Genomic DNA, 18,292 nt, shown 5'->3' on the forward strand with positions numbered 1-18,292 from the left:
CATTCACAGGGTTCTCCTTTTATTCTCAAATCAATAAAGCAAAGAAGGAAGGAAAGAAAGACACACATGGACTGCCAATGCTGAAAGAAAACAGAGAAGTTACTCATTACCTTAAACAATACATAAAATAAGAAAAACCAGAACAGAACCTCACCTCTGCTGCCGCCCCGTGTGGGAGTGAAGAAGGAGTGAGCCTAAAGTGAATGCAGTCCTTATATAATGTGTGACAGGTGAGTGCAATTAAGGACAAGCACCACACCCAATCAAAGGTGAGAGAACTAAACAAGGTGCATCTGGTGAAGTGAGTGGGTGTGCTGGGATGTGCTAAAAGGTGGGTCTCTACAACAGTGATCAAAGGTACTTATGTTCACAGCGTGTAATAATACTGACAGTCCAGGGCATTGTGGTCTGTTGAGCTAGGGCTAGGGTTAGGCTTAGCAATTCAGACATATGTAATCAATATTAAACGTCTCTGACGTGGGCCACTGTCCGCAGTGTTGGGAAATCCATACCAGGCTGGGACGAGTCAAGGTAGGTGAGCATCCACGAGAAGACACAGCAGATGCATCCTACTAATACTGACAGGACCAGGAGACTCCAGAAACCGAGCATCTTCTCTTCAGTGCCATCCTCTCCTGTCACCCTCTCTGCCCGCAGCTCTTTGAGTATGGGGTAGATCAGGGCGCAGAGAAACCCTTATTACTAATTTTTATTATAATTCAATTTTCATGAAATATTCATATTCAGTATTGGTCCTTATATTAATAACCACGTATCCACCCAGGCTCATGGTGGGGCAGGGCTCTGTCCTGGGATGCTTGAGTGCAAGGTAATGTACACCCTGACCAGGTATCCAGTCTGTCAGAATTGTTTTCAATATTTGGTTCAAAAACATGAGTGACAACAAAAATCCAACTAGGATTCTTGCATATGATGAATGAAGTCTGTCTTTGACTGTATTGTCCAGCTGATCCATCAAACCCCCAGCAGGTGAACCTTATTCATGACATAACACGGCAACAATGTAAAAAATGAAACAGCAACAGTCTAAATGTAAAGTGCATTCTAAACTCCTCTTCAATAAATCATATGCAAAGAGTCATTCAGGACTGTAAAACGTGAACTACAGAACCCAGAGTCTTCATCATTAAATCTCTGGTTGCTTCATTTTTCTATCCTATATCAGATACTTTAAGGTTAGGTTAGGTAAACTTGCATTCTCATGGTGAGGCAAAGTGCTTTATGTGTGCGTGTGCGTGTCATGAACGGCTATAAAAGGCCTATAATTAAAGAACAAAGCGGGGTTTGAGTTCGAGTTGCGGCAGACTGTCACTACTTGTAAATGGAACGCAGCCTTCCTACGGCGGACAGCTAATAACAGGAATCGGACGCGGTCCACCCAAGTGCACAGCAACCACCATAGCAACCGCCTAGCATGACCTTAAAAACATATTCTGTCTTCATAACTATCAAAAACGTGAAATGATTTGCAAAGTGTTTAAGTGTTACAGCTGCAGAGAGCTATGGCGGTATCTTTGGAAGCTGTTTCCATAGCTAATAATATACGATGTAACCATGGAGACAGTCAGTCACGTGAGCTAGCGGTGCATGTTTACTACAGTGAATAAGGTGATTGCGTGCACAGCGTCCACACGCTGCAGAGGGTAAAGACATTACTTCAATATTGTTTTATATTGATATATATTTGCCTTCTGTTGACCATCACCTCAGGTTCACCATTACAGTTTCAGCATACAGATGCACACTGTCTAAATATCAACACATTCAAAACTCATGTCTCAGAAATAAGCACAGCTGTTCATGTTTGTCATTAGAGTTTTATTTGTAAGAAAATTATGAACTTCATATTGTGCATCAAATAAAAGAACATTTCACAACTCTGAGTCAACAGAAACAGGTAACAGAAATGTCTCTAATGTAGACATGTACAGTGTAGTGTAAGCATTAAAAGATCATAAAGGAAACACTAACATTTATGTGAAACTAATTGTAATAAAAAAATGAACAGGTGGTTTATAGATGTAAAAGAAAGAATCTGAAAACAACACTTTTTTGGTCTAAGTGATCAAAGTAGAAAACAGAACTGATGTTCAAAAACAAACCGTAGCTGCACTAATATTACACATCTCCATTGTTGTGGTGAACAGACATGTTGCTTTTAAAACCACATGCAGTGTGTGACCGTGACTGTTCACTGAGACCATGAACGCCACTTCGCTGAAGCCTTCACCTTCTTCTTCTTCTTCTAAATTGGAAGCAGAAGGAGCACGAGCTGCTTTGATCTACTGAAAGGAAAAAGCAGAACATCTGAGCTGAAACCAGTCAGCTGAAATCATTAAGACAGGAACAATCATTCAATGCAGTGTCTCAGGTGGCTTAGCCTGTTACAACTGTTGATACAAGCTAAATACGGTTAACACACAGTGTCAGGGAGCTCCAGTGTGGGAACTAGTGGCTTTAGGTTTGTAGTCATTTAACTTTCATCCATTCATTCATTTAATTCAGGAGGAAGAAATGTCAGGTTGATGCAGGCTGGCTACATGCATTTGGTCCCATGCTGTCTTTAACTAAATGACTTGGTTCATTTTATGGCTGGGCTGTATGTGGGGTTATATCATGTTATTTGGGCAGGAGTACCTGTCCTCTGTTAGACTTAGAAAGTTTCTCCATAAGTAGAGTTTCTAACTCTTCTAGCACATCTGTGGCTGACAGCTTTTTGGTGGCTCTTTTTACCCCACACTGGTTGTGAGTGTGTAAATAGCCCCACTAGTTCTTTTGGGTTGCAGTTAACTTGGGAGGAAGAGGTAGGTCTGCCATGACTAGATGAATAACAATGATCTGGGATACATAAATTTCATAATGCATGCATATATCTCTATAAACCTGGCCTGAGGGCTGCCATTTTTTACATTCACTTATTTCTTTGTTGAATCTAAATAATGAATGTGTTACAGTTAAACTGACACTGATCAGTGTAAATGGCTCATTGGGACACAGAAACCTTTAAATTAAACCCTATCACCTGATATCGAGTGTCAAACAATATCAAAGCTGTAAAAGCTGTTTACAGTCAGAATTTATAAAACTATGATTGTAAATGAATTCAAACAAGTGAGCTTTTCTCTTTGTGCTGAATATCAACACTGTGATTTCTTAGACTGTAAGCTTTACTTTAGCACAACCAGTTGTAGAAGCTGCCACTCCAAATGTCTTTTGATAACAAGAAAAAAATACCTTTTAAGTCCACGGCCTGAAGTTCTTCTCTGACATCTTCTGCCATCGGCTTTGTCTGCTGGTTTGAAGACAATAAACCACAAAAAGATGATTTAGTCACTTTGTCTGCGTCATGCAGCTCGAATGTGTCGTGTAACGATGTTGAATAGCCGTCGTTATCCCTCTGCTGTGTCAGTAGGATTGTACTGTGCAGCATCTCATTGATATGTGAGGAATGCTAATGTAACACGATAACAGACGTCTGGTCTTACATCATTAAAACATAAAGGACAGGAGATATTTAGATATTTTTATATTTATATTACATTTTATAGCTGACGGATATTACTAAATAGATAGAATTTACTAAATAGCTGGATGAACATGAAAAATATGTCTATAATAACAAATGACCATGAGAGCCAGTAGAATTAATTCAACTGGACACTCAAAAGACGTCCTTAAATGCTCTTTAAGTGGCAGAACAAACGAACAAACAGTTAATTGCTTACTTGAGATGAAATCTGCTCAGCTACTTTGAAAACAGCTTCTAAGTGGTTCCTCCTTTAACAGGATGACTGCTCAGGGGTAAGGCCATCATGCAGTCCAGCAACCTTTATGGTTCTGCTTTGATTCACCAGGAACTATTAGGGAAACCTTCCAGCGCCTCCTGTGAAAGACACAGGCATAAACACACAAACATTTATTAACATGTTCCACAGTCTTCCAGTTTGATTTTCTCATCCTGTGGACAACAACGTACATGGATGCAGGTTTATTGTTAACTTTTGTAAGGTTTATTTAGTGAACATATCCAGCTGCAGCTCCACTGTGATCCTGAACTGGATAAGCACTTAAGAAAATGTGTCAATAAATGGACATACATCAACTTACTATATTTATCCAAACAGACGGGACCAATAATGCTTCACTGAGTTAGAGACTTTAACAGTCTCTTCTATGTAAGAATGTCTCGTGCTGATATACCTGCAAACTTGACAACAAAGGTTTTTCAGACTGCATGTAGCTGTCCTCTATGTCAGCTCACACATTTACATTCATGTCACACTTATTTCTGCTTTCCCATTTTATAATTCTTACTTACATTTTGATTAGATACCTTGAGTTTGTAAATGATCAGATTACATAATTGGAATACAATGTATCCAATTCAGGGTTGCGGGAGGATGAAGCCTATCCCAGCTGATACAGGACAAAGACAGGCTGCCAGTTTATTGCAGGGCTAACACAATATGTGTAACAGAAAATCCACTTAAATGTTTGATATTTCTTATAATAATCATAATTATGACTATTATTTAAAGGTTTCTTTATAAATACATTTTGATTTTTTATAACCTCTAAAATATAAACCTGAGCTGTTTCAGATTCTGACCTCTGACCTCAGTGACCTGGCTGTGTCCTCACTGCAGCTCCCTCTTGGAAGTACGTCTGCTTCTTGTCTACCCCCAGTGTTGACCGCCTGCCCTTGATATCACGTACTGTACCTGAGGAACAAAAAAGGACAAACACTTGCCTTCATTTAAGAAGTACATTCATACAGAGGTAATCTATGGAAACACACTAGTTCAACCTTTGGGAGGAATCAGTTCCTGTGAAACATTTCTGTAAATGAACATCATGTGGAGAATGAATGAAATGAGTTCTTCAGGTGACTCAGCAGTCCCACACTGACAAATGAAATCTAGTTAAACTATTAAGCATATTTGCTCTTCTGAAATCTGTGTTAAACAACAACAAACATAAATTAGTAACAAAAATACAGCTGAGTAGAGGCTTTACAAGCCACCAGCAGCCACAATGCTAAATTTTAATCTTCAAATGTTTCTGAGCCGTCTTCAACCTGCTTTTAACACATTAAAGTCCCACAGTCAATGCAGCCTGACTCAATCCTAGATGTTCAGCACACAGAGACACAGAGGTGCCGTTTAAACTTTAGTGTTAACCTGAGTCACTGATCATTTGCGGTATTACAGAGTCTGGCAGTCTTTGCATGATGTCCACGTCACTGTACGTTTCTAGCTGACTCTCAGGTGTGACAGGTGTGCCAGCAGGAAAGAGTAATAATAACCTGCATCCTGAGGTTTGTCATGCAGGATTAAAGGAGCCAGGCTTTGTTCACACAGCTAGGATTGTATTTTACACTGACCCTGGGTCAGTATAAGTATCATACAGTTTAAACGAAGCACTGAAACTTGCACATATTTATTACAGATGCACTGAAGCTAATCGAGATATTTGCTGTCAGTCTGTGGCTGCGATTAAACACTTTACTGGAAACTTTATTAACTAGTACCTTCATCAGTCATGACAGAAGCTAATATTTCTGTGCTAACATCGTTTAACCAGTAACAGCTTTCCTCCAATATAAGCTAACGTTTACACCGTAACTTTAAGCTAGCACCACAAAGACGGTAAAACACGTAAAAATATCTACAAATGCATCTTAAAGCTGTTATATTAGCACTCGGTGTATTACTAAGATAACCACATTAACATTACTGACACTCGCTGACTTTTAATAGTCATTCTATAAATGCTGTCCGTTTAAATGGTCTTACCTGTACACACTGCATATCCACCGGATTCCAGCCAGAGTGGATTCTGGAGTCTTCCCACGCTCCTGTTAGTGATCCTCCATCTGGATGGATGAGAACAACCTTCTGAACAATCTAGCAGGAGATGGCCCATATCTATGGGACTGATTTGTGCTAATAACGCCCATTGTATGGACTGATAACAGCCGAAGCGGGTGAATAAAGTCACCCAGTAGCTAGCTGTGCCATTACCCAGCATACATCACTCCCTCCATAAATGCAATAAACGATAGAAAAGTATCGTTCTACCTGTTTTTCAGGTAGTTGTTTACATTATATAATTTATTGTGTTCCGTATACGTCACTACAATGTGATTTGGAAAATGTCTAAATATACCGACAACAGGCACTTCCGCAGCAATCTCTTCAATCGGAGGAGCCTTCACGTCAATTCCCGACGCGAGGGGGGTACCCTGCGCGTCCATAAGCGAAGCAGAGGGAGCCTGACCATGCGTCACACGTTTGACGAGTTGGGAGTGAGAACGTGTTGAATTAATAGTGAATTTAGACAAAATTAAACATCTGCTACTCTAACAGCCATCTTTCTATACACACACATCCCTCTTTACAATTTAGTCACAACAAAAAGTTACTTTGACGAGGTTTAAGCATTAAAAGCTCGCTGGTCAGTCATCTCCATGTGTTCTGTCCTTGGTCTTTCTCCCATTGCTCATCTTCTTAGCTTGGCCTGGATTTACTGAAGGGCTCCTAAATGTGGATTCCATTTATGTAAAATCATACTAACTCTTCACCACAATTACATATTTTAACTGTAGGCAACACTAACTAACTGTCAGAGAGCCTGACAGATGCTTACGGCACATCAGTTGACCAATCTAGTATTTGCCAAAGCTTCACAATGACATGTTTTTGTTCTTTTTGGTTTGTTTGTATAAAAGTCAACCCGACACACTGTTATGTTGATCACTCTGGACGAGTGTTTGTTTAAGCACCACACATATGGCTTTCATGGTTTGCCAACCTGTTCACCAACTCTCCGGTTGGTCTTCTGCACATGCTCCTGCTCACTCTGGTCTCCGGCTTGACTATATAAAAAGGAAAACCTCGTTAGGAAGATCATCACCACCTGTCCCTGCAGCCTCCCTGGCACCGCCCCCTTGAGCTCACTGCATCACTCCTCCCCTGCGGCTGAGCCAGGGACCACACCTCCACCACAGTTTGGATTTCTAAATAATATTTATTGGGTGTTTATAATTCATGTAACCATTATCAGTTACAATTACCATCAATCTGCATTTTGTTATTATTCAATTCAGAACTGCCCAGACCAGACACAGTGACATTCCACCAGAATCCCTTTGATCTCTGATCTTCTTTATGACATCAGCACACTAAAACCCTTAAAGAGGGGAAAGGTTCTCATTCTTGTCAGTCTTTCAAAGATAGTGGAAGAATTCACTAGGCAGTTAAACTACTCGAAACTTCAGTTTCTGACACAGTTGACCGTATTTTTAAAAAATCTTTTAGTTAGTACAGAGATTTAACATCAACTTCAATTTGAAATATGAGTCTGTCAAATCCTGTTGTGTGCAACCTGAGAGCAGAGAACGAAAAACTTAACCAGCAAATCAAAGAGCTGAAAAATGAGAATAAAACTCTCAAACAACAAAGCTCTACCATACGTGACCTTAAAGTCGAGAACGCCGACCTTAAGGAGCAAAAAAGAGAGCTCATAAATGAGAACAAAATTCTCCAAAAAAACATTGAAGTTCTCTTCAAACGAAGTGGGTTCTCTAAAAACAAGAGGAAAAGAGACCTGCAACTAGAGAATGAAAAAATTCACTTCAAAATTCAAGACCTGGAATATTGGAACCAAATTCTAAAGGATTTAAACAGCTCCAAAACCAAAGAGATCCAGCAACAGAAAGAGGTGATGCAGGAAATGGAGGCAGAAATCAGAGAGTTGCAAAGCAGCAAGACAGGCTTGGTTATAAAAGTGGGAGACATGGAAAAGGACAACCAGTCTTTAAGAAAGGAAAATGATGTGACGATAAAACGCATGTGTGAGCTGAAAAGGGACTTTGAAAAGGAAAAAGATGACATGCAACAGGAAATACAGGCTTGTAAAAATAAACTCCATCAGGCAAACACAGCCTTTAAAGAGTTACAAGAGAGTGAAGAAAGAAAAAGGATCATGAATGAGGACAACAAAACAACGGACAGTGAACAGCTCAGACAGACCCTGGAACTCCAATGCGTTGCACGTGAAATTGACATATCGAGGCATAACGAACTTCTTGAACAGGACCTCCAGGAGCTTTCCAAAAGGAGTGGTGATTCTCAAAAAGAACTGAAACCACACGATGAGGGTGTGAAAGGAGAATCACGGATCTTCAAAGCCACTGAGAAAGACTCCGAACATGATTTTAACGTGACCAACAGAGAAAAGGAGTTGTTGTGCCATGAATTTGAGGCACTGAAAAGAGAGCTTGAAGAGGTCAAGAAAAATCTGTGTGATGTACAGGAAGCCTTGAAAACAGAAGACATGGCGTTGCAAACCCAAGCTCAGACTCCCAAAGTTTCACAGGAAGAACATAACAATCTGATAAACAACTACGATGTCCAAGTTGACATACTCAAACAAGAAAATAAGGCCTTAGAAAATAAGGTTAGTGACCTTACCAAAAAGATGTGGAATGGACGGGAAGCGATGAGACAAATGGAAAAGAACTTTCAAGAACAAAGGAAGCTACTCGAAAATCTCCGAGGAGAATTCGAGGAAATTTAGCACAACTACGACTTTGGCCCTCCCTATTAAACCTGGTTAACGCAGGTTCAATTCATTTGATTTAATTGGCCCAAAATGAGTGACTGCACCCAGACACTCAGTAGCAAAAAAATTACAGAGATTCAAGAGAGAAAACTGTTTCTGCATAGACTCCTATAGTACTGCAAGTCGTGTCATCACTTGGTGTCCTGCATAGAGTGCAGGTTTAAGGTATTTACCTATCTTTCAGAATTAGAAGCTATGCTGCGTCAGGGGTTATAACAGCTGTGCCCCCCCCCAACCGGTCGAGGCAGATGGCCGCCCCTCACTGAGCCTGGTTCTGCCGAAAGTTTCTTCCTGTTAAAAGGGAGTTTTTCTTTCCCACCGTCACCAAGTCTAAGGAGCTTGGAGAAAAGCGCCTGGACTTCTTTAACTTAAAGAAGTCCAGGCGCTTTTCTTTCCAAGCTCCTTAGACTACTATGGCCTTGATGACTGATAACCTTCACAGACACTGTCATCAAGGGTTTGCTCACAGGGGATCATCTGATTGTTGGGGGGTTTTCTCTCTTATATTGTATGGTCTTTACCTTACAATATAAACAGCCGAGAAGCGGCTATTTTTGCGATCCGGTGCTTTAGAAATACATCTTAGCTGAACTGAACTCCATAACATCTGGACTGAAATGCCTACACACAACGGTAGGCATTTCAATCAAGAGCTCTGTCCAAAACGTTCAATGACAAGCATCAGCACCAGGATTGTTTTTTAGCTCACCAACAGTTCATGTTCCATACCCAGTTTTTATTGTAACTGCAACTTTGTAAGACTGGGTTGGGAGATGTTCTTGTGGTGAGCTTTTATTCACATAATTGGTTTCTTTAATAGTGAAATAAAATAAATTTGTATAACTGGAAACAACGTTCTCATGTCTGATTATCACATTGTATTCTTTAAACCATGTAACAGAATATATAATATATATAATTTACTCATAGTAATATTAATATCTAATGTGATTGAGTTTCCTCATCTCTACTTATGTGCTGATGTGTTCACTGAGGCCATTGTATGGTCCATTTTGGCTGCATTTCCATGTTTTAAACATGAAATTTGCTTATTTAAAGGGTGTCTCATGTATCTCTTATGCAGAAATATGTGTTGCCTAGCTGGACAAATGTAGCACAGGTCTACTATTATTGGCCTAATGTATTTTAACAATCATTTCAGCATCCAGATAATCTCTTTCATCATCTCTTTCGATGAATTTAGCCTGGTTGTCATGAAATAGGCATTTGAAACAATAACTACCAGTATCTTTGAATGTGTGTGATTTCACTAATCCCAAACATTCTTTGCAAGACAACTGGGTGCTTTTATGTAAAGAATGATCTGAGAACACTGAGGCTAATGAAGTAACAAGAGAAACATAGTAAGTAGTCTTTCAGTTTGCATGATCAATTTTGATTATTGTTCATTTTCATTTACCATGTCAACATGTTTTAGAGCAACGTTTTCTGATTTTGAGCTCTTTTAGGTGTACGTCATCGTCCAACACGTTCTCACTCCCAACTCGTCAAACGTGTGACGCATGGTCAGGCTCCCTCTGCTTCGCTTATGGACGCGCAGGGTACCCCCCTCGCGTCGGGAATTGACGTGAAGGCTCCTCCGATTGAAGAGATTGCTGCGGAAGTGCCTGTTGTCGGTATATTTAGACATTTTCCAAATCACATTGTAGTGACGTATACGGAACACAATAAATTATATAATGTAAACAACTACCTGAAAAACAGGTAGAACGATACTTTTCTATCGTTTATTGCATTTATGGAGGGAGTGATGTATGCTGGGTAATGGCACAGCTAGCTACTGGGTGACTTTATTCACCCGCTTCGGCTGTTATCAGTCCATACAATGGGCGTTATTAGCACAAATCAGTCCCATAGATATGGGCCATCTCCTGCTAGATTGTTCAGAAGGTTGTTCTCATCCATCCAGATGGAGGATCACTAACAGGAGCGTGGGAAGACTCCAGAATCCACTCTGGCTGGAATCCGGTGGATATGCAGTGTGTACAGGTAAGACCATTTAAACGGACAGCATTTATAGAATGACTATTAAAAGTCAGCGAGTGTCAGTAATGTTAATGTGGTTATCTTAGTAATACACCGAGTGCTAATATAACAGCTTTAAGATGCATTTGTAGATATTATTACGTGTTTTACCGTCTTTGTGGTGCTAGCTTAAAGTTACGGTGTAAACGTTAGCTTATATTGGAGGAAAGCTGTTACTGGTTAAACGATGTTAGCACAGAAATATTAGCTTCTGTCATGACTGATGAAGGTACTAGTTAATAAAGTTTCCAGTAAAGTGTTTAATCGCAGCCACAGACTGACAGCAAATATCTCGATTAGCTTCAGTGCATCTGTAATAAATATGTGCAAGTTTCAGTGCTTCGTTTAAACTGTATGATACTTATACTGACCCAGGGTCAGTGTAAAATACAATCCTAGCTGTGTGAACAAAGCCTGGCTCCTTTAATCCTGCATGACAAACCTCAGGATGCAGGTTATTATTACTCTTTCCTGCTGGCACACCTGTCACACCTGAGAGTCAGCTAGAAACGTACAGTGACGTGGACATCATGCAAAGACTGCCAGACTCTGTAATACTGCAAATGATCAGTGACTCAGGTTAACACTAAAGTTTAAACGGCACCTCTGTGTCTCTGTGTGCTGAACATCTAGGATTGAGTCAGGCTGCATTGACTGTGGGACTTTAATGTGTTAAAAGCAGGTTGAAGACGGCTCAGAAACATTTGAAGATTAAAATTTAGCATTGTGGCTGCTGGTGGCTTGTAAAGCCTCTACTCAGCTGTATTTTTGTTACTAATTTATGTTTGTTGTTGTTTAACACAGATTTCAGAAGAGCAAATATGCTTAATAGTTTAACTAGATTTCATTTGTCAGTGTGGGACTGCTGAGTCACCTGAAGAACTCATTTCATTCATTCTCCACATGATGTTCATTTACAGAAATGTTTCACAGGAACTGATTTCTCCCAAAGGTTGAACTAGTGTGTTTCCATAGATTACCTCTGTATGAATGTACTTCTTAAATGAAGGCAAGTGTTTGTCCTTTTTTGTTCCTCAGGTACAGTACGTGATATCAAGGGCAGGCGGTCAACACTGGGGGTAGACAAGAAGCAGACGTACTTCCAAGAGGGAGCTGCAGTGAGGACACAGCCAGGTCACTGAGGTCAGAGGTCAGAATCTGAAACAGCTCAGGTTTATATTTTAGAGGTTATAAAAAATCAAAATGTATTTATAAAGAAACCTTTAAATAATAGTCATAATTATGATTATTATAAGAAATATCAAACATTTAAGTGGATTTTCTGTTACACATATTGTGTTAGCCCTGCAATAAACTGGCAGCCTGTCTTTGTCCTGTATCAGCTGGGATAGGCTTCATCCTCCCGCAACCCTGAATTGGATACATTGTATTCCAATTATGTAATCTGATCATTTACAAACTCAAGGTATCTAATCAAAATGTAAGTAAGAATTATAAAATGGGAAAGCAGAAATAAGTGTGACATGAATGTAAATGTGTGAGCTGACATAGAGGACAGCTACATGCAGTCTGAAAAACCTTTGTTGTCAAGTTTGCAGGTATATCAGCACGAGACATTCTTACATAGAAGAGACTGTTAAAGTCTCTAACTCAGTGAAGCATTATTGGTCCCGTCTGTTTGGATAAATATAGTAAGTTGATGTATGTCCATTTATTGACACATTTTCTTAAGTGCTTATCCAGTTCAGGATCACAGTGGAGCTGCAGCTGGATATGTTCACTAAATAAACCTTACAAAAGTTAACAATAAACCTGCATCCATGTACGTTGTTGTCCACAGGATGAGAAAATCAAACTGGAAGACTGTGGAACATGTTAATAAATGTTTGTGTGTTTATGCCTGTGTCTTTCACAGGAGGCGCTGGAAGGTTTCCCTAATAGTTCCTGGTGAATCAAAGCAGAACCATAAAGGTTGCTGGACTGCATGATGGCCTTACCCCTGAGCAGTCATCCTGTTAAAGGAGGAACCACTTAGAAGCTGTTTTCAAAGTAGCTGAGCAGATTTCATCTCAAGTAAGCAATTAACTGTTTGTTCGTTTGTTCTGCCACTTAAAGAGCATTTAAGGACGTCTTTTGAGTGTCCAGTTGAATTAATTCTACTGGCTCTCATGGTCATTTGTTATTATAGACATATTTTTCATGTTCATCCAGCTATTTAGTAAATTCTATCTATTTAGTAATATCCGTCAGCTATAAAATGTAATATAAATATAAAAATATCTAAATATCTCCTGTCCTTTATGTTTTAATGATGTAAGACCAGACGTCTGTTATCGTGTTACATTAGCATTCCTCACATATCAATGAGATGCTGCACAGTACAATCCTACTGACACAGCAGAGGGATAACGACGGCTATTCAACATCGTTACACGACACATTCGAGCTGCATGACGCAGACAAAGTGACTAAATCATCTTTTTGTGGTTTATTGTCTTCAAACCAGCAGACAAAGCTGATGGCAGAAGATGTCAGAGAAGAACTTCAGGCCGTGGACTGAAAAGGTATTTTTTTCTTGTTATCAAAAGACATTTGGAGTGGCAGCTTCTACAACTGGTTGTGCTAAAGTAAAGCTTACAGTCTAAGAAATCACAGTGTTGATATTCAGCACAAAGAGAAAAGCTCACTTGTTTGAATTCATTTACAATCATAGTTTTATAAATTCTGACTGTAAACAGCTTTTACAGCTTTGATATTGTTTGACACTCGATATCAGGTGATAGGGTTTAATTTAAAGGTTTCTGTGTCCCAATGAGCCATTTACACTGATCAGTGTCAGTTTAACTGTAACACATTCATTATTTAGATTCAACAAAGAAATAACTGAATGTAAAAAATGGCAGCCCTCAGGCCAGGTTTATAGAGATATATGCATGCATTATGAAATTTATGTATCCCAGATCATTGTTATTCATCTAGTCATGGCAGACCTACCTCTTCCTCCCAAGTTAACTGCAACCCAAAAGAACTAGTGGGGCTATTTACACACTCACAACCAGTGTGGGGTAAAAAGAGCCACCAAAAAGCTGTCAGCCACAGATGTGCTAGAAGAGTTAGAAACTCTACTTATGGAGAAACTTTCTAAGTCTAACAGAGGACAGGTACTCCTGCCCAAATAACATGATATAACCCCACATACAGCCCAGCCATAAAATGAACCAAGTCATTTAGTTAAAGACAGCATGGGACCAAATGCATGTAGCCAGCCTGCATCAACCTGACATTTCTTCCTCCTGAATTAAATGAATGAATGGATGAAAGTTAAATGACTACAAACCTAAAGCCACTAGTTCCCACACTGGAGCTCCCTGACACTGTGTGTTAACCGTATTTAGCTTGTATCAACAGTTGTAACAGGCTAAGCCACCTGAGACACTGCATTGAATGATTGTTCCTGTCTTAATGATTTCAGCTGACTGGTTTCAGCTCAGATGTTCTGCTTTTTCCTTTCAGTAGATCAAAGCAGCTCGTGCTCCTTCTGCTTCCAATTTAGAAGAAGAAGAAGAAGGCGAAGGCTTCAGCGAAGTGGCGTTCATGGTCTCAGTGAACAGTCACGGTCACACACTGCATGTGGTTTTAAAAGCAACATGTCTGTTCACCACAACAATGGAGATGTGTAATATTAGTGCAGCTACGGTTTGTTTTTGAACATCAGTTCTGTTTTCTACTTTGATCACTTAGACCAAAAAAGTGTTGTTTTCAGATTCTTTCTTTTACATCTATAAACCACCTGTTCATTTTTTTATTACAATTAGTTTCACATAAATGTTAGTGTTTCCTTTATGATCTTTTAATGCTTACACTACACTGTACATGTCTACATTAGAGACATTTCTGTTACCTGTTTCTGTTGACTCAGAGTTGTGAAATGTTCTTTTATTTGATGCACAATATGAAGTTCATAATTTTCTTACAAATAAAACTCTAATGACAAACATGAACAGCTGTGCTTATTTCTGAGACATGAGTTTTGAATGTGTTCATATTTAGACAGTGTGCATCTGTATGCTGAAACTGTAATGGTGAACCTGAGGTGATGGTCAACAGAAGGCAAATATATATCAATATAAAACAATATTGAAGTAATGTCTTTACCCCCTGCAGCGTGTGGACGCTGTGCACGCAGTCACCTTATTCACTGTAGTAAACATGCACCGCTAGCTCACGTGACTGACTGTCTCCATGGTTACATCGTATATTATTAGCTATGTAAACAGCTTCCAAAGATACCGCCATAGCTCTCTGCAGCTGTAACACTTAAACACTTTGCAAATCATTTCACGTGTTTGATAGTTATGAAGACAGAATATGTTTTTAAGGTCATGCTAGGCGGTTGCTATGGTGGTTGCTGTGCAGTTGGGTGGACCGCGTCCGATTCCTGTTATTAGCTGTCCGCCGTAGGAAGGCTGCGTTCCATTTACAAGTAGTGACAGTCTGCCGCAACTCGAACTCAAACCCCGCTTTGTTCTTTAATTATAGGCCTTTTATAGCCGTTCATGACACGCACACACACACATAAAGCACTTTGCCTCACCATGAGAATGCAAGTTTACCTAACCTAACCTTAAAGTATCTGATATAGGATAGAAAAATGAAGCAACCAGAGATTTAATGATGAAGACTCTGGGTTCTGTAGTTCACGTTTTACAGTCCTGAATGACTCTTTGCATATGATTTATTGAAGAGGAGTTTAGAATGCACTTTACATTTAGACTGTTGCTGTTTCATTTTTTACATTGTTGCCGTGTTATGTCATGAATAAGGTTCACCTGCTGGGGGTTTGATGGATCAGCTGGACAATACAGTCAAAGACAGACTTCATTCATCATATGCAAGAATCCTAGTTGGATTTTTGTTGTCACTCATGTTTTTGAACCAAATATTGAAAACAATTCTGACAGACTGGATACCTGGTCAGGGTGTACATTACCTTGTACTCAAGCATCCCAGGACAGAGCCCTGCCCCACCATGAGCCTGGGTGGATACGTGGTTATTAATATAAGGACCAATACTGAATATGAATATTTCATGAAAATTGAATTATAATACAAATTAGTAATAAGGGTTTCTCTGCGCCCTTATCTACCCCATACTCAAAGAGCTGCGGGCAGAGAGGGTGACAGGAGAGGATGGCACTGAAGAGAAGATGCTCGGTTTCTGGAGTCTCCTGGTCCTGTCAGTATTAGTAGGATGCATCTGCTGTGTCTTCTCGTGGATGCTCACCTACCTTGACTCGTCCCAGCCTGGTATGGATTTCCCAACACTGCGGACAGTGGCCCACGTCAGAGACGTTTAATATTGATTACATATGTCTGAATTGCTAACCCTAACCCTAGCCCTAGCTCAACAGACCACAATGCCCTGGACTGTCAGTATTATTACACGCTGTGAACATAAGTACCTTTGATCACTGTTGTAGAGACCCACCTTTTAGCACATCCCAGCACACCCACTCACTTCACCAGATGCACCTTGTTTAGTTCTCTCACCTTTGATTGGGTGTGGTGCTTGTCCTTAATTGCACTCACCTGTCACACATTATATAAGGACTGCATTCACTTTAGGCTCACTCCTTCTTCACTCCCACACGGGGCGGCAGCAGAGGTGAGGTTCTGTTCTGGTTTTTCTTATTTTATGTATTGTTTAAGGTAATGAGTAACTTCTCTGTTTTCTTTCAGCATTGGCAGTCCATGTGTGTCTTTCTTTCCTTCCTTCTTTGCTTTATTGATTTGAGAATAAAAGGAGAACCCTGTGAATGATTAGATGACTGCTTATTCTTATCCTAATCGGATGAGCCCATGATGCTGATTACTCAACCCTGAGCCTTCCTTTCCTTCATAACATGGTCCTCCGAGCCGGAGCAGTGTTAGCGTCATGGATTCAAAGCAGCCATTGACTGAAGGTTTGAGAAGATCCAGTCGTGATAGTCGACCTCCTGCCCACCTGCAGCAGTATGACGTTCAGTATCATGGAAGTAGAAGAGCTACATGTGAGACAGAGAGTCAAACCGAATGCCAGCATAGTGACAAAGACACACATGGGCTGCAGGATCCTGTCGGAGAGTCAGAAAGTCAACCAGAGACCCGCCCTGCTCCTTTACCTACCAACCAAGATGAGGTCATGAGGGAACTCCTGACGACGATGAGGGAGATCAGGCAATTTATGATTCAATCATCTCCTTCCCATTCTCGTAGCTCCAGATCTTCAATTCGCACTGTCTCATCTGATGGAATCAGATCTTCTGTATGCAGTTTACGAGCCAGTCCTCAAACACATCAACAACATGAGCAGCTCCCAGTGATTGATACAGCAACCTGTCAATCACCCTTCCAGCCCCCACAGATTAGCCGTCAGTCTGGCTTAGTTACAGCTGCCAGCCCTCCTTTACCTAATTCAACAATATTAGATGCTGCAGTCCCTTCAACTGGTTTACCTAGACCAGTCCTTGCTACAGAAGATGAGACTCCCTTTGATTTCCTGGCCTTATCACGGCAGGATCCCCACCAGGTCTCATGTGTTCAACCTGCTGTTCCTTTAGCTGAAGACCCTGTTCAACCTCTCATTTGCATATCTGACCACAAGTATTGCCCTCCTCTAGAGCAGCAACCAGCTACATCCAATGCCTCACATGAACAGAAACCTTTGATACCTGTTACTGCTAGCTCGGGTCACTCCTCTAGCACGAGAACACATGTATATAAGCTTGAAGGTCCTTCGTTTCCAGACCTTAGTAGAGAAGACGAAATGCAATACAGGATGTTACGGATGGCCCTTACAAACCTTCTTGATCCTCATGAGACAGAGCAGTTCAAATATCATGTCCTTCTTGATCACCTCAAAGTAGACCAAGCTAAACGATTAGCTCTTGCCTTTTCCTACGCTCCTGACCCATACACTCAAGCCATCAAAGCCCTTGATGAGCGTTATGGGCAACCAAGACAGCTGGCATTGAAAGAGCTAAAGAATATACTGGAACTGCCTCCTATCAGAGCAGGTGATGGTCAGAGTCTTGATAATTTTGCTCTTCGTGTACAGGCTTTAGTTGGGTTGCTTAGCACTATGGGAGAACAAGGACGTGCAGAACTAGATTGTGGCTCCCATGTTGATCGCTTGTTAGCGAAGTTGCCTGCAGAGCATTTCAGTCGCTTCAAACGGCACGTTTACAGGGAACAGGGAGAAATAACGTATACCTTGCCTTTGTTCTCATCCTGGTTGCAAATGGAATGCAAGTGTCAACCCAGAAAGGCCAGTCCTGTTTCATCCTTCAACCAGCCACAACCTGCCCGTAAGTACACCTCTCCACTTACAACAATATTACATGGGGCAAATACATCTGATGATCCTGTACAGGCAGCACAACCGATCATAACAACTAAGGCAACATGTGCATATTGCCGCTCACCTGAACACCACATTAGTAAGTGTCCCGAGTTCATTCAGAAGACAAAGGATGAGAAAATAAACTGGATAAAAGCAAACAAACGGTGTTGGCGTTGTGCTAGCACTCATCAGGCCGCAAAGTGTGACCTGAGGAAAGCATGTGCCACCTGTATGGGACGACATCTACAGATCCTATGT

At 40.6% G+C, this 18,292-nt stretch overlaps 2 long non-coding RNA genes across 6 annotated transcripts; one reads left to right on the forward strand and one right to left on the reverse strand.

The window, feature by feature from the left end:
- Positions 1-1,818: 1,818 nt before the first annotated feature.
- Positions 1,819-7,394, reverse strand: LOC146375452 (uncharacterized). Of its 2 annotated transcripts, XR_014802062.1 has the most exons (5): positions 5,817-7,394; positions 4,631-4,742; positions 3,747-3,904; positions 3,256-3,313; positions 1,819-2,306 (listed from the first exon to the last, which is right to left on the reverse strand). It is a non-coding gene; the product is annotated as an uncharacterized LOC146375452 (long non-coding RNA). The 2 variants fall into 2 exon arrangements; XR_014802061.1 differs by lacking the exon at positions 5,817-7,394 and having other exon boundaries at positions 4,631-5,728.
- A 2,232-nt stretch (positions 7,395-9,626) lies between these two features.
- Positions 9,627-14,654, forward strand: LOC146375453 (uncharacterized). 4 transcript variants are annotated; one of them, XR_014802100.1, is made up of 5 exons: positions 9,627-10,283; positions 10,577-10,656; positions 11,731-11,842; positions 12,569-12,726; positions 13,160-14,654. It is a non-coding gene; the product is annotated as an uncharacterized LOC146375453 (long non-coding RNA). The 4 variants fall into 4 exon arrangements; XR_014802098.1 differs by having other exon boundaries at positions 9,629-10,656; positions 13,160-13,217; positions 14,167-14,654; XR_014802097.1 differs by having other exon boundaries at positions 9,630-10,656.
- The last annotated feature ends 3,638 nt before the right edge of the window (positions 14,655-18,292 follow it).

The sequence above is a fragment of the Perissodus microlepis genome, chromosome 13 (assembly GCF_051167445.1).
Source record: "Perissodus microlepis isolate ML-2025 ecotype Zambia chromosome 13, ASM5116744v1, whole genome shotgun sequence".
NCBI classification, from domain to species: domain Eukaryota; kingdom Metazoa; phylum Chordata; class Actinopteri; order Cichliformes; family Cichlidae; genus Perissodus; species Perissodus microlepis.